We start from the raw sequence: 14566 nt of genomic DNA, 5'->3' as shown, positions 1-14566 counted from the left end.
CCATTTTGCCCTGGTGGGCTGGTGTATCAGGTCATCTGTCTGTCACAAGAGACTATATGGGATGACATGAAATATGGAATATAAACTGAAATGAAATATAGAGTGGCTGAAGTGCCAAATATATGTTTTTCTAAGAATATTTTAACCCATTTAACCTCAACATTTTCCACATTTTTAACAATCATTGTAAAGCCCTAGTTATGTTCTTTCTTTGACAAAGTCATTTCTGGAGATGTTTATTTATTTCATGTGATTAGTGATACATTTTAAGGTCAACCCTGTTACATGAACTGAACTCTCATTTTAATATGAAACTCTTCCTTTTGAAGTAATTTCTTCAAAATAAATATTGAACATATAATAGTCAAATCATAGTGTAAAAGCAGGTGAGCTGGTTTTGACTCTTTTTGGCCATTTTCTGGGGTTTTGTGGTTGAAAACTGTGCACGTTGAGCATAACTCTTCAACCCTGTTACCCATAGATAGATAAGCTAGAAATGTTCTAACAATTAAAACAATTTTGGGGGAACTTGCATTCAATTGCCCCACCTTGTTACTATCATCAAGCTTCCATTCCCTCTGTCACAAGGGGATTTATGGCTGATTTAAGATGAAAACCTCAACCCTGTTACAGTCAACCCTGTTAATTAAATGGCACTTTATTGGCACTTACTTTGGATTCGCAGAGGTCTTGCTTGAAGTCGAGGCGGTGATTTTAAGCATGAAGGACTGAAAACACAGGTGGACTTTTCGGAAGGGGTGGGGCTAGTGTGCGAGCTTTGGCATAGACTTTGACGGGGGGTAGAGATTTATCTGCTGTTCCCGTCAACAGCTTCACCCCCAGCATCAAACCAAGTAGCTAGCTAGCTAGGCAATGCAACATTTGTCGCTGGGCTCTGAAATGATTCCAGATACAAATGAAAGAAGGGGATGAAAAACCCAAACTTTCTCTTGGGACACATTACTTTCCTATCTGGCAGGGGGCAACACGTGTTTATACCAAATCCTGAAGCAGGTTCCATTGACCTTCCCGATCTGATAAGGAACTCATTATAATGACCTGAGCTCAGTCCAACAACACACTGCCCAGCATCATTAAAGTCTAATCAACTGCTCCTAGCGCCTCATATCCAGGAAACCAGATCACTCCGCTTGTTCTCTTCATCCGCTGGACAATATAAACATTCAGTTGCTTCCAAAAATACAGTCCAAGATCGGCATCCATTGTGTCGTTCTCAGTTGTAAATACTGTATCAGGAGGTGAGTGGACAACGTATTGTAGTGAAGTCAGGGGGTAGTCCTGACCGGGGCTTGAACCCCAGCCTTGCAATTGTCAACCCAACATGTTGGCTGATAGGCCAAGACATGAGATCCTCTTGATGAGGTCAGAAGGTGTTTATTCAAGTTTATTCATATTTTTTATTTAAAGACGTCCTCCTCCAGTAAATGTTGACATTTTCCTGTTGTATAAATACAGTAAAGTACACACACTAAATAAAGGGTAAAAATATATATATATTGAGCAAAACTTCAAGGAGTAGGGCTGATGGGAAGTCGTGATTATTATATTATTATACCATCGGCCTCCCCCCTTGCTTTAGGAATGATAGAAGAGCAATAGAGAACAAAGGAGGAAAGGCCCACCCCCCCACTTGCGCAATGTCATGACTTACTTGGACCACCTATTAAGATGTGCCTTCTGTTAAAGATGTCCTCAGGTGACTTTTACAGTTGAAAAGCAATATCCCATGTGTCAATACAGTACACACAAAAGGGTTAAAAAAAAATGTGTTGTTGAGAAAATTGTGTTTTTTAGACACAACTGCAAACTTGAAGGAGTAGGGCATTCAAGGTGTTGGTCTGATGGGAATCGTCGTCCTCCCACCCTTGCTTGAGGAACAATAGAAAACAAAAGAGGAAAGACCCACCCCCCCACACTTGTGCTATGTCAATACTTATAGGTGGACAACCTATTAAGTAGTGTCTTTTGTGAAGTAAATCAGGTGTTAAATAAGGTGAAAATGAGGGAGGTCGATGACATCAGAGGGCACCATCAGACCAACTCCTTGAATGGCCTACTCCATGAAGTTTGCACGTGTGTCTAAAAAACACAGTTTTGATCCCCAATTTTTTTTTTGTAATGTACTATTACATTTTTAAAAAACAACCTTTATTTAACTAGTTAAGAATAAAATGTTATTTAGAATGATGGCCTACCCCTGCCAAACCCTAACCCGGACAAAGCTGGGCCAATTATGTGCCACCCTATGGAACCCCCAATCACGGGTGGTTAAAAATAATATAATGTGTACATTACTGTATTTTTACTTTGGATATCGTTTTTCAACAGGAAAAGTTCAAAAATAGCTGGAGCGCAAGGCAACTCAATTGATAACCTGTTCTTACAATACAATTGTTGTGTTTGGAGGTGGAGTAAAATGGAGCTTCCGCAAAAAATCGGAAACATTGTCTTCAATATACCCAAGATATAATATACTAAACATATACCCAACTCTTGCTCGTTTTACACAGCACATCTGATTAGCAGTTATAAACATTGATTCTATTTAAAATCACTCTTGTCCTATAGGGGGTCTATTCTCCATTCTATGGTCACCTGCATTCATTGTGGCAAGAGTGGCTGTAAAATCAGTCGTTTCTGACCAGGCGAGATGTTAAGTCTGTCAACAACATGACGTTTACATTGAAGGTCAAGAGATAAACCCTTGTGGGACAAGTGGCCAAACAAAGGCTGGCCTATTGACTGAAGAAAGGCCCCCTGTGACCCAAAGTTGCTTAGTCGCCGCTGGTACAACTGACCCCTCTCTCTGTGTCCTGACTATCATAAGTGGACGTCTGCTGATAACGCCAGAAGAGCTAACACAGTAAGAGTGCGTTACTTATCTAGAAGATTTACATCACACACACACACTCAAGCAAGCAGACACTTACACACACAAACGTCTGCATGCACACGCTCGAATTCAGGAAAGCCTGCAAACACACACACCCCCACCCACACACACACACACACACACACATACAGAGAGAGCATTCTGGGAAGACGTGTAGTAAGTTGTGTTTGGAGCGAGCAATAGAGCGAGTAGTTACACTCGTCTGTGAGCTATTTTATCTTAATTTATTGTCACACCCTGATTTGGTTCACCTGTCCTTGTGATTGTCTCCACCCCCTCCAGGTGTTGCTTATTATCCCCAGTGTATTTATCCCTGTGTTTCCTGTCTCTCTGTGCCAGTTTGTCGTGTTTGCCAAGTCAATCAGCGGTTTTCCTTGCACCTATTTTTCCCAGTCTCTGTTTGCTTCTAGTCCTCCTGGTTTCGACCCTTGCCTGACCCTACTCCAAACCTGACAGACAGCCTGACCACTCTGCCTGTACTGACTACCAACCTGCCTATCCCCTAGTACTGTTTTTGGACTCGGACCTGGTTTCTGACCCATGTCTGGCCTGACCTCGAGGCTGCCTATCGTCTGGTACTGTTTGGACTCTGACCCGGTTAATGAACTCTTGCCTGTCCCCGACATGCCTTTGCCTACTCCCTTTGTTATAGTAAAAATCGGAGCTCTACCATCTGCCCCCTGTGTCTGCATTTGGGTCTCGCCTTGTGCCCTTATATTTATAGGCTATTTTATAATTGACTTATGGCTATCGACCGACGGCCTGTACAGGTATGGACTGATGCAGTAATATTTTTATTTATTTTTGTAGCCTGTTTTTAGCTCTTCAAGGAACGCACCGCAACGCCTTACTGGTCGTTTTAAACTTTAAGCTGGCATTGCTAGCTGTGGCTAGCCTGCTTTGTTTGTAGCATTATGGCTACCAACAGCTATCCAATGGATATCAATGGCCAACCATTGACTGTCCATTGCTACTGCTGAAATGTTAACTAACCAGAGGGACAGAGTGGAAGACCGAGCACATATGGAACGGGTATGTCTGTAAAAAGTGACTTTGGTGTGACCGTACGATGGACGATATCTGGCTGCTGCAGAAGGAAGTTCGCAGGCTATCTGATGAGCTGAAGTAGGAGAGACTCATTGACGAGTTCACCAATGTACCGTAGCGAGAGCCCAGGCTAAACATATCTTGGCGCAGAAAATCTGTCTCGCCCAGGGTGGTGGAGAGTTGGGCGAAGTCGATCTGTCCCACATCTTGGAGCAGGTGGCTTGTTCAACTCCACTTCACCACAGAGACTGGGCCGAGGTGCTTAGGCGAAAGGGCCAGAGGGAGCCTCCACCTGGGTGGAGCAAAATCAAGGTGACTTACAAAGATGAGGACCAAGAGCGAGAGGGAGTGTGGTGATGTAATATCCACAACTAAAGAACCATTGTGAAATCTGAAAATACACATATCCCGACAGCATGATGGGGTACTTACTACATGCACATGCTAAAAGAAAGGAATGGGGTGGGTAGTTTGTTAAGTGTGTCATTGTAGCAAAGTATTATAAACTAAAAATCTGATCTCTTAAAAGTTTCCTTCATGTTGGTTCTATTGTCTATACAATAGGCCATCATTGATTTTAGCCAAATAGGCATGGCGTACTCCAACTTTCAAGGAGCTTTCCATTTTGAGTGGGTTATTTTGCATAAAAACCTTTAGGCCTACCTATATTTAAAAAATGCATCCCTGCCTAGCTTGGCAAGAGTGGCCAACAGGGTGTTTAGCATCCCCAGTCGCTCTGCAAGAGCAGAGAGATATATACTCTCTCCAGGCACCATCGCATGAGCCTGAAGCAACAGATTCTGGCCAAACGGGTGTTTCTAAAAATGAATTCAAAGGCACGGTAGATTGAGCCTAATAAGGCATTTTTTGTTTAATTTTTAATCTTAACTGAAAGGTTGGAAAGGATGTGAAACACCAAGTAGTGCGCAAGTAGTGCTCCATGAGCGATGAGCAGGATTTCCGACCGCTCAACTCAGTTTTCCAATGCTCACATATTCTGACCCTGATGCCAGGCAAGTGATCACTAACATCAAACAACAGGGCGGCAACATCAGTCCCTTTACCCATGTCCACCTGTCTGGTCCGCCTTCAGCTGGCAGCCAGACAGTGCCCTCTGCCTTACCCGACTGCTCACCACCGAACTTCAGCGACTTTGGATCACTGAGCCAACGGAGGTCCTCGTCGCCCCCTGCAACACCTCTTTCGAGGCACCCCTCTCTCTGAGGCATAACCCCTCCTTCTAGGCAACGGTGCTCTTCACTGCACCACGCACCTGGAAATCCACCAGCTCACCCTCCCAAGATAGCCATCATTGGGAGTTCCATTGTAAGGGATGTGGTGGTTGATGGCACAAAGACATTCTGCTTCCCTGGTGCCAGAGTGCGTGATCACTCGGGAGCATACAGTCATTCTAGACCAAAACCTGGAGTTGCACATGATGATTGTGCATGCTGGTACAAATGACATCAAGCTGCGGCAATGGGCTGAGTTGAGACGGGTCTTCAAATACAGACTATTGGCTACGGGCAAGCATATTGTTTTTTCTGGCCCTATCCCAACACACGATCATGGAGTTGATCACGTCTACTGGCTATTCTGCTCTGAAAAAGCGTTTCATCTTTTTGACAATTTCAATCTGTTTTGGGACTGCAGTTCCTAAAAAGGGACGGCCTGCACCCGAACAGGAAAGGAGCTTGGTTACTGAGTGCTAACATTGAAAAAGTACTAAGAAAGTGAGTACTTTTAGTACTTTTTCAATGTTAGCACTCAGTAACCAAGCTCCTTTCCTGTTCGGGTGCAGGCCGTCCCTTTTTCAGTCCTTGCCTGAAACAGGTAATCCTCATTGAGTCTTGTATTAATCCACGTTCTCGTTCGAGGCATAGAGCAAATGGCACAGTTCTAAGCAATCTTGTATCTATACCATTTCAAGCCAACCATGGCTATGGCTATTTCATATAGAGGGTTACCTACTGTTCACAGCATGTTTGTGTTAGAGACTACGTCTGATCTGAAATCCTGCAGCTATGGCCTTGGACTGGTTCATGTAAATGTCAGAAGTTGGTTTCGAAAAAGGATGTTATTGTAATTCTTGCTTCTTAAACTAACATAGACATTTTGATAATTACTGAGACTTGGTTAAAAAGTCTGTGCCAGACTCTGATGTGTCTCTGAATAAGTATATACAGTGCATTCAGAAAGTATTCAGACCCCTTGAGTTTTCCCACATTTTTGTTACGTTACAGCCTTATTCTAAAATGTATTAAATATTTTTTCAATCTACATCAATCTACTCACAATACCCCATAATGACAAAGCAAGAACTGCTTTTTAGTAATTTTACCAAATTCATTCAAAACTGAAAAATGTAAATATCACATTCACAGAAGTATTCAGACCCTTTACTCAGTACTTTGTTGAAGCACTTTTGGCAGCGATTACAGCCTCGAATCTTCTTGGGTATGACGCTTCAAGCTTGATACACCTGTACTTTGGGAGTTTATCCCATTCTTCTCTGCAGATCCTCTCAAGCTCTGTCAGGTTGGATGGGGAACGTTGCTGCACAGCTATTTTCAGGTCTCTCCAGAGATGTTCGATCAGGTTTAAGTCCGGGCTCTGGCTGAGCTACACAAGGACATTCAGAGACGTGTCCTGAAGCCACTCCTGCGTTGTCTTAGGGTCGTTGTCCTGTTGGAAAGAGAACCTTCGCCCAAGTCTGTGATCCTGAGTGCTCTGGAACAGGTTTTCATCAAGCATCTCTCTTTACTTTGCTCTGTTCATCCTTCCCTCAAGCCTGACTGGTCTCCTAGTCCCTGCCGGTGAAAAACATCCACACAGCATGATGTTGCCAACACCATGCTTCACCGTAGAGTTGATGCCAGATCTCCTCCAGATGTGACGCTTGGCATTCAGGCGAAAAAGTTCAATCTTGGTGTCATCAGACTAGAGAATATTGTTTCTCATGGTCTGAGTCCTTTAGGTGCCTTTTGGCAAACTACAAGCGGGCTGTCACGCGCCTTTTACTGAGGAGGGGCTTCTGTCTGACCACTCTACCATAATGGCCTGATTGGTGGAGTGCTGCAGAGATGGTTGTCCTTCTGGAAGGTTCTCCCATCTCCACAGAGGAACACGGAAGAGCTCTGACAGAGTGACCATCTGGTTCTTGGTCACCTCCCTACCAAAGCCCTTCTTCCCTGATTTCTCAGTTTGGCCAGGCAGCCAGCTCTAGGAAGAAAATAATTCCATTTAAGAATTATGGAGGGCACAGTGTTCTTGGGGACATTTAATGCTCCCAAAATGTTTTGGTACCCTTCACCTTCCCCAGATCTGTGCCTCAACAAATTCCTGTCTCGGCTCTCTAGAGACAAGTCCTTCAACCTCATGATTTGGTTTTTGCTCTGACATGCACATTCAACTGTCTGACCTTATATAGACAGGTGTGTGCCTTTCCATATCATGTCCAATCAATTGAATTTACCACAGGTGGACTCCAATCAAGTTGTAGAAATATCTCAAGGATGATCAATGGAAACACGATGCACCTGAGCTGAATTTTGAGTCTCATAGCAAAGGGTCTGACTACTTAAGGTATTTTTATTCATGATGTGGTATTGTGTGTAGATTGATGAGGAAAACATTTATTTTATACATTTCAGAATAAGGCTGTAACGTAACAAAATATGGAAAAAGTCAAGGGGTCTGCATACTTTCCGAATGCACTGTAATTCTTATTGATCTGACAGGGCTGGCAGAGGTGGGGGTGTCGACATATTCATAAAGAACAGCTTGGATGTTCCTGTGTATATTATCACATCTGTCCCTAAGCTATTTGAATATCTTGTCCTAAATGATAGTCTTCGTAATAATGCCAAACTAACTTTAGTGGGAGTTTATCGCCCTCCCTCGGCCCTCCCAATTGCTCTCAGCAAACTGTCTGACTTGCTGTCTAACTATGCTAAATCTGAATGATTGATACTGGGTGATCTTAACCTGGATTGGTAGATGCCCGTGTCAGATAGACTGAAGTATATTTGTACTCATCTAAATTTAACTAAACTAATCCGTCCAAACTTACAACCCCTTCTAAAAATCGACTATTTTGGATATCATGCTCATAAGCACGCCCCTCATAAGTTTACAGCCAATGTGATCTTTGCTAATGATCTCAGTGACCATTGTCCCATTGCCTGCTTTAGAGATACTAAACTACCTAAATCATGTCCACGCATTATTACAAAGAGGCATTTTTTAAAACTTTCAATTAGCAACATTTCCTGTATGGTGTTGTATGATTGGTAGGGTGTGTCTTCTATCTCTAATTTCAGATCAGGTCCTTAAATGTTTTACCTCTCGGTTTAGCATGCTCCATAAGAGATTAAGAGTTAAGGACAGATCTAACCCATGGTTCACGAATGAATTGTCAGAAAATGTTCATGAAAGAAACATAGCTTTGGCTAAGGCTAGATTGACTGATTCTACCTTTGACTAGCAGTCCTTCAGACATTTGAGAAATATATGTTTGTGTATCTGAGAGTGGTGGAAATCCAGCAAAATTCTTGAAAGTGATCAAATCACGCCCTCATTGCCCCAGCAGGTTATGACAGCCTCTGGTCCCATAACAGACACAAATTACATTTGTGGTGCTTTTAATAACCATTATGCTTCAGCTGGCCATCTATTTTAAAAATGGTTTTGAAAAAAAAGTTCCATTAGAGGGAGTCCTTTATTCACCTCTAACAGAGAATGATGCACTTTCAGGCGCTCAGGCACTTTTTTTTTTTTACCATTGTATGTTGCTAACCAGGTTCCCAGACAACGTTTTTATGCGAGTACATGTCAGATAATGGAAACAGATTTTTTTTCTGTAAACTTTCCAAATATTGACAAAACAAAATATGACAGACAATGTGGGATCTTTTTGTGTCCGTAAAGTGAATTATGCGAGAAATGTCAGTGGAAACGCTTTTATGGACAAACATTGATACAATAACCATCAAATCAAAGTAAACTTGCAGTCACACAATAACATGTTGTGTGATCCTCCCACTATGACTCATTGGAAAAGAATGCAGTTTATTACGCTACAGATTAAATAAATTATGATCAACTTCACAGGGTGGGGAAAGTGCAAGGTGATGAGCTTGATCCTCCTTTCCAATAAATATTGAGGGTCTTGTTCTGTTGACTTGATCATCGACGCTTGGTTGCCTTTTGACAAAAAATGATCTTGCTCTTTTGTCCATAATGATGTCATCATGTAGGCCAGTGTTTCCCAACCCTGGTCCTCGAGTACCCCCAACAATACACATTTTTATTGTACTTGGGAATGATGAGGAGGGATGATAACAAAGTAAAAGTGAGAAATAAGGCAGAGGGGGAAAGTAAGAGAGAGGCAGAGAGTGAAAGATATGAATGAAGAGAGAGAAAGAGACGGTGGAAATGACAGAGAGAAATAGAGAGATAGAGAGCGGGAAAAAAGACTAAACACTTGACCCTGGGAAAGCACAGGGATGTGTGCCACGGTCACGACATTCATGACTCATGCACAGTATTGGGGAGTAAAGCTTACTACAAGCTCTACGCAGACGCAAGGTTCAGAGTGTTGCAATGTCATTTTTTTTGTCACCAAAGGGGTGGCTCATTGCAATACGCTCTGGCATTGAACTTTGAGACACACCATATAATTTATTCCGTAGCTGTGGGGGCAGTGTAGCTCCTTGGTTACTTGATCTGATCTATAGGCTATATAGGCTATTCATCAAAGTAGCCTATTTTGCATTGATAACCAAATATAATCTCAGTGACTGTTCATAAAGTAAACCAAACAACAATAATCCACCAAAAAAAAGGTATCTTGTTTAAAAGTAATAACTAGTGATTACAGGCTATTATGAAATGGTAGAACCTGCTTTAGCCAACTAGCTAGCCATGTGCTTTGTTCTCTGTGACCAAAACATGATCAGCTAAACGATTTTTTAGCTGATATGGGAATGGATACATAAGCAGTAAATCTGATTATTTTACAAAAAGGCTAGCTAGCCAACTATGTATTTAGTTAGCCAGGCTGCCAGCTAGCTACTAATAGTAAGGGAAGGTGACTCTTCCTTGCTTTCACAAAATTAAAAGACCCCCCAAAATGAACGCTGCTATCACCTCCTTGTGAATGGGAATGGGACCAGCGAGGATACCATGTTAGCGAAAAGTGTCCATTCACGTACGTAGATCAACAGAGTGAAGTTTGTAATAACCTTCATGGATAAACTGTAATCCAGGACCATTACCAGCTAAAATATTGTAATCAGATTACAGATACTTTTGAAAACGAGATAACAACTTCTATGATGACTTTTAAATTCAGAAAGGATGATTGCGGACAACTTTCTGTTTTCACAATGACATTCAAATCAGCATTGAAAAAAGTTGCATGTACATTTGTTCCGCCTGAGCGAGTCCACTATGATGACAATGCATTCGGTGGATCGCGAGAAAAGAGCAGGAATAGGTTTTTGTAGGCTACAGTTCAAACTAAACCTTCCAACAGTGCGATTAATGTCGGCATCCGAAGATTATCCAATTAGAATAAACACTTGGAGGTAAGGACAACAGCAGTGGTGTAGCCTATGGGCGATACGGATATCACTTATTAGTTATATCTACATAGCGCACTGCTGCTCTCTCATGAGCTATTTGCGATTTACGTATTGTGGTTGTGGATGGCTGTTCACAAATGTATATGTGCATTTAACCCAATAATGGTTTAATTGAAGAAGTTTAAACTGCCTATCAATCTTTGTTTTTGCAACCAGTGGGCAAAAATGTTCTCTTGCAACATAGTGCATTGTGCAGATCCCAGCCTTTAAAAGTTTTTAGGGAGTTCGTCCCTTCTAAACTCCTCTGCGGTAATGTGCTCTATACTGTCAAAGACACGTTTAATTTAAGATAACCACGAGTGGGGCTTTTATTCTCAATCTAATTCGTGCTGATTCCAAACGTTTATTTCCATAGGGCTAACGGACACATGTTCAAAATCGCACACTTTTGATGGACAGCCTAAACACCTGCAAATTATCGAGATATCAAAGTGTATCAAAACTAAAATGTAAACAATAGGCCTTATTGCAAATGCAGCATATGGCATTCATTTTTCACATGCAAATAGCACTTTTCAGTAGTGCTCAAAGCATGCCATTCCACCAGAGCAACATTTATTTTTTTAAATTGAAGCAATGAGTCCAATCAGTCCTCCATGACAACAAAATCCTAAACAACAGAGGAGGCTAATAAATATTTTGTTTTTGGGTTATGCTCAGGTAAAACAATATGGCAAATCTATATTTCCTTACTTCCATGTCCGATTCATGAAGATCAATTAATTGTAATGTATTAAAAACCGAAGTCTATCAGATGATAAACTTTGGTTTTTAATATATAATAAAGATATAGCCTAATTATATTATTATATGCAGTGGGTTAGAAGAAACCTACATAACCAACCCTTAAAGTTAAATGCAACATCCATTTATGACCAGCTATATGAACTCTAACATTGATTTATCCTGCAATAGATGTCGTTCAATTGGTTATATTCATTTTTGTCTTCTAATGCCTCTTAAGGGGAAAGGAATCGAAAGTAACTCAAAGTAATTTCATTATGTTACTGAGTTTGGGTAATCCAAAAGTTATGTTACTGATTACAATTTTGGACAGGTAACTAGTAACTAACGGATTATGGTTAGAAAGTAACCTACCCAACCCTGCTCATGTCACGTAGCTCGCTTCTCAACACGCATCTCCTCTCAGACACCTAGGTGGCATCCCAAATGACACCCTATTCTCTATTTAGTGTACTACTTTTCAAAAGTAGTGCAATATATATGGAATAGGGTGCCATTTGGGACGGAAATTACAGTACACACATGTTTATCACCAGTGTAGTCTACATTCCCGCACCCCTGCACTTCTACAGTAGTTCCCCCATTCCCAGCATGTACAGTAGACATTCATCTCCTACCAGCAAAATGCCCTCATCGTATTTCTGTATATATTATGTTGTGTCCTATTCTAATTAAATTCCATATGTTTTCCTCCGACTCATAGAGATGCCGACTCCTCCATGGCATGCAAACTAGAACGCAGTGAGAAAAAAAACTAAAACACTGTTAGAACCATTAGCAGGTCAAGCAACGGTCATTGTTCATTGCTTCCTTATATGATAATTTTTTTCAAGAGGTCGAAGGAACAATAGCAGCAACTTGCTAGCTGCTGTCAGGTGTGCGACTAGGGCGGCTAGGGCTCGAACCATAACAAGGCGGGGTTACTGTATGTTTTGCGCCTCAGTGAAAACAAGAACAACACAGCCAGACCTGGATTTAAAAATGATTAGAAATCATGTTAAATACTTTATCTGTGCTTGATTGAGCTTGCCTGGCTTAATGGACCAATAGAATAGTCCCAAAACTGCAAACCCCACCAATCTGGCACTCTAGGCAGGCTAACGCAAAGTACTTTAAAGATTCCAAATAGTATTTGAACCCAGGTTTGCGTCACAGTGAAGAGACAGTAGGCTCAGAGGCTTTATCAGGGTCTGGCAGTCTGTCTGAGCCCGAACATGGGAAAGCCTGTTTACAGTATAGCCTAGATCTCCTGAGCTGGGGTGTAAGTCTATTACTTGACTTGTTAGCGATAGTTTTCGTATGTGCCACAGAGAAGGACTGTGAATGCGAAAACAGCTGTGTGAAGAATGTACAGTACATTCGGTGCAATGTGTTAGTGTAGGGGTTCCCAAACTTTTTTTGGCAAACGACCCCTTTTGATATCTGAAAAGTATCTCGACCCCAACAATGTAAAATACATTTTTGAATTAATAGCCCATGTTTACTTTTTAATTGTGGCTATAGCAGTCAATTGAAAAACATTCTAACAGTATTTCTGACTGTCTTCTCAACTCACCATCACATACTTTTAGTTGGGGCTATGACAGTCAATTGCAAATTGATCAGCTTGATCAGCTGTTTTCGATTTCACTTACCGACATGCCAGCTGAGCCAGGATCACTGTTAAACAGATTGGGAAGTAGGTCCCAAAGTTCTCTTCCAAGCTTTGGAGGTGAGCAGTCATCACTCGTTCGGGACACTTACTGATGTTGTTTTCTGTTAGAAATATGCACAGCTGAGAGAAGTTTGCTTTTGTAAGACTCTCCATCAAGAATTCTTTCCCTGATTCGGTCACTCATTTTTAGAATGTTGTTGTATTTCCCCTGCACGCTTGTGTTCAGTTTCCCAAATATGTCTGTTACATAGTTGCACTCAGTGTATCATACAATGCGTCCATATGGCAGAGGGAGACATTCATAACTACAGTACATAAATGGAGCTCCGTCTGTGCAAAGCCCACAATAAATTGACAAAAGTATTAATGTGAATTTATGTGCCTTTGCCTCCCCACACATTGTTTTCACCATATCAATTGCGGCCGATAATATCAAAGTCTCTGCAATAGTGTGTGGTTTCATAGCGTAGCAGGCCTAGCCATTCACTGTGGGAACGATTCAAGTACAATGGTCAAGTGCGGCCTTTTCCCATGATCTAAGAGCGCTTTCTGGTTGAATTTGATCTTTTAGATTTGAATGATTTTTTATTTTTAAGGTTAACCATATTACAATGATTTTGAGATACAAAGATGTTATTTTTTTGTATATTACATCATTTCTTTTGGAAAAAAATATACCCCCAATTTTGTGATATCCAATTGGTAGTTACAGTCTAGTCCCATTGCTGCAACCCCCGTACGGACTTGGGAGAGGTGAAGGTCGAGAGCCGTTAATCCTCCAAAACACGACCCCGCCAAGCCGCACTTCTTCTTGACACAATGCTCGCTTAACCCGGAAGCCAGCCGGACCAATGTGTCGGAGGAAACACCGTACACCTGCCAAACGTGTCAGTGTGCATTGCGCCCGGCCTGCCACAGGAGTCGCTAGAGCACGATGGACATGGACAACCCGGCCGGCCAAACCCTCCCCTAACCCGGACGGCGCTGGGCCAATTGTGCGCCGCCTGGAATTGAACCAGGAGCTGCAGTGACGTAGCTAGTACTGCGATGTGGTGCCTTAAAACACTGTGCCACTCGGGAGGCCCTTTTTTCTCAATTCTCCCACATATCATATCAGGCGACCCCAAATGGGGGCCGTTTTGGAACCTCAGTATTAGTGTGTGTGAGGGAGGATTTCAACAAATATGTTTAGATATATATTGTTTACATTGCCATGGATATTTAGGTTAGCTTTTTATTTTACCTTTATTTAACTAGGCAAGTCAGTTAAGAACAAATTCTTATTTTCAATGACGGCCTAGGAACAGGGGACAGATTTGTACCTTGTCACAGCTCGGGTTTGAACTTGCAACCTTCCGGTTCCTAGTCCAACACTCTAACCACTAGGCTACCCTGCCACACCGATGTTTGATTGGAGGCTCAAAGAGAAATATGGTGTTGTTATAACGCATTATATTAAATTACAGACAGATTACAGATACAGTGATTTTGGTGATATATTATTCTATGAATGTAATAATTATTTATTTATTTATTATGATGAAAACAAGATTCAACTCT

This window comes from Oncorhynchus nerka, linkage group LG24 (genome assembly GCF_034236695.1).
Source record: "Oncorhynchus nerka isolate Pitt River linkage group LG24, Oner_Uvic_2.0, whole genome shotgun sequence".
NCBI lineage: Eukaryota > Metazoa > Chordata > Actinopteri > Salmoniformes > Salmonidae > Oncorhynchus > Oncorhynchus nerka.
The sequence above is the reverse complement of the archived record's forward strand: the minus strand, read 5'-3'. Positions refer to the sequence as shown.